The sequence below is a fragment of the Adiantum capillus-veneris genome, chromosome 27 (genome assembly GCF_014529385.1).
Source record: "Adiantum capillus-veneris isolate H3 chromosome 27, ASM1452938v2, whole genome shotgun sequence".
Lineage (NCBI taxonomy): Eukaryota > Viridiplantae > Streptophyta > Polypodiopsida > Polypodiales > Pteridaceae > Adiantum > Adiantum capillus-veneris.
In genome coordinates this window covers 55,017,949-55,020,878 of record NC_140957.1, presented here as the reverse complement: position 1 = coordinate 55,020,878, position 2,930 = coordinate 55,017,949, and the positions used below count along the sequence as shown (strand labels likewise).

General features: G+C 40.4%; 1 pseudogene; it reads right to left on the bottom strand.

Moving 5' to 3' along the window:
• Positions 1 to 978: 978 nt before the first annotated feature.
• On the bottom strand, positions 979 to 1,535 carry LOC147422006 (uncharacterized; annotated as a pseudogene).
• Between the last annotated feature and the right edge of the window lie 1,395 nt (positions 1,536 to 2,930).

Here is a 2,930-nt window from a genome sequence, read left to right as displayed (position 1 = left end):
TTAGTGAACCCCGCCAGACTCAAGTGCTCCAGTTAATGATGCACACGGCTTGACCATTAAGTTCTCTCTTAAGGAAATCTGTCAAGCTCAAGTATGCCTTACTCTATCTGCACACGGAATGGCCGTCAAGTTCTTTACTTCAAGTTCTGTTAGCAGAACCAACTCAAAAGATGTGAAGACACTTCATCAATTGTCCAAAGAAGTCAACTGGAAGCCAGCCATGTAATCTTATTGACTGCATAACCAAAATTTTTCTGACTCAGCATAAATCTAGAAAACAAAAACCTTGTACCATACAACCTGCTACATCAGATAGCTGGTACTCTTCAAATCTGCAAATGGCACTTTAGTAGCCCCCCGGGATCAAACGGGAACCTAATCATCTGTCCTAGTGTGAGAATTCCTTTAAAAGTTTTGCACCATCCTCCAGGATCATAGGGAAAATACAAGAATTTCCAATCATTACAGCATAAACATACATTAACCCACAAATCTTCATTCAAACCGCCTGGATCATACGGCATATAAGTCAATTGCCCAAGACCATGCATATATCTGTCACCTCCTGGGTCAAAAGGTAGTGGATGATCATATTTCAAGTATATTGTATCTCCACAAACTTTCGCATAGCATAGCAGCAAAAAGTCCCATATTCCCATCATAACAGAACCTATAGGCAAAATGAATTCAGTCGCTATGGTTTTCAAAATATCAACTTGCATTAGTGAGTCATTGAATGTCATCACTTCATTTGATAACACGAATGCTGCATGGCCGCCTTCTCTAGTAGGCACAAACTCCTCTAGAGCCTCATCCAAAAGAAACATAAGCTCCTCATCATATGTTGTAGGATGTTCTTCACTATTCTTGTCACAAGTAACTCGAAATTCCTCTAGCACATCATCAAGAAGATCCATAAGCTCCATATCTTCCTCCTTAGAAGAACCACCTAGTTTGTGAGTATTATCACAGGAAACCTCATGGCTTGTTGCATACATAGGCATGAATTGTTCTGGCAGCTTCACACTCCCATTCAAATATCTTTCCACTTCAATAGCACAAGTCTCAGTATGCATGACAAAGATAGCATCAATTTCTTTTTCCATAGCATCATCATAGCAAACCCTGTAACTTGTAGTAGTCATAGACTGATCATCATCCATCACCCCCTCTGAATATGCATCTCCATAATCATAATCTTTGTCTTGGTTCACATCAAATACATATGGTTGAGCATCAAATACATCTACATCATCACCAGTGTCCTGAAATGCAGCCATAGACATGAAACCCTCTTGTATAGCATCATCCAAAACAGTTGCTTTTGCATGTAATGTTGCATAAGAATTCTCTTCATGGTCTGCACCCAAAGAGCACTCCAAATGGGAATCTACCTCACATATTGAATCTAACAAACATGTTGCTTGATCACTGTTAGCGGATATGCTGGCATGCATGGCATGCACTTGCTCTGAGAAACCTGTTTCCTCATTTATGTCACTTTGAGAGGATATGACTGCATGCTTAGAATCCATAGAGTCATATCTTCTTTGGAATAAAGAAGACAATCCCAATTGAGCATAAACAGTATCTACTATGAAATCATCATTTGCATGCAATAATGTCTCGTCTTCCAGAACATGCATCGATAACAGCTTCTAGCTTAGCATTTTCTTTGGCTTTACTTCTTGCAGAAATATGCTCCCAGAATTCATCATAGTTGAGGATCTGCATCTGATCCCCTTCACCTTTACTAAAGACAACCTTACTTCGTTCAGTAATCTCCTTTATTTCCCGATCAAGAATCCTTGAGCTTTCGTAAATGAATTCCTCTGCAAAATACTCCCACCGTGTGGGATATTCTTCTGCCAGTTCTTGAACTTGCTTTTTAAAATCCGAGTTTACAACCTCCTCAAAAGTTGCAATCATCCGATCTTCTGGAACATTTAGGCTCTTCATCTCAGCTTCGTAACATGCAATAAAACCTTTTGGATCATATCCAGCATCATCAATCTGCTTCTTTATCTGCATGGCTTTCGCTTCCTGCAAACATCCGTGAACTAATTCCATCATTTTAGGCAAATCTGCAACTACTAGACTTTTATCAAATCCATTGGCACTGAAATCGTCAATAAACTCCTTTAATTGTTCTGTCATCTCCAGCTTCACCTGCCACCCCAGCTCGTTTCGCGTCGGGTTCACCAAAGATGTCGGGGGATATGTGTTCGCTACGTGAGTCGGGCAGGCGCGGGCCTCTGGCTGTGGGAGGTGTGAAAGAGAGAGAACAAGAACAACAGATGGCTTTGCCAATCACCGCAATCATCAATTAATTGATTATTAACTTGAGTACAACTTAGTCCTTAGCCAAGGCGGGCTGTTAACAGCGCCATCACTTGGATCATCTGCTAACGAGGAGTTTAAGCTCCCGCTTTACAGTATTAACCGGGCTGGTAACGACACTGTTGGGAGAATAGGGGGAGATCGACCGCTTAGAATATTCAACATAAGCTTTCAATCCATCACCATCAAACTGTTCACCTCTTCTTCCAATTTCCAAGCACACACACTCACCTAGACTATGACACACACACACACACAGTAAATATAGAATTGACATAGACAAGCTTGTAAGAGAGTGTAAGAAATGTGTAAGAGATGTAGACTAGATTAGAGAGTACACAACAAATAACCATAGCTAAGAGAGTAGAGAAGAGAATCTGCAAGAGAAAGGCCTAAATCTAACCCCAAACTCCACGGCACCTCTCTTGTGGATTTGGTATTTAATATATTATTTTGAATTTAAGGTGTCAAAAATTGAGGCCCCTCTTTTACAACCACTTTACTTTTGAAAATGAGTGAAGCTCATTAGTTCTTGCATGACCCATAAGGGGAGTTCCCACATAGTGGCTTATTGAAATGATGTTCTAAGA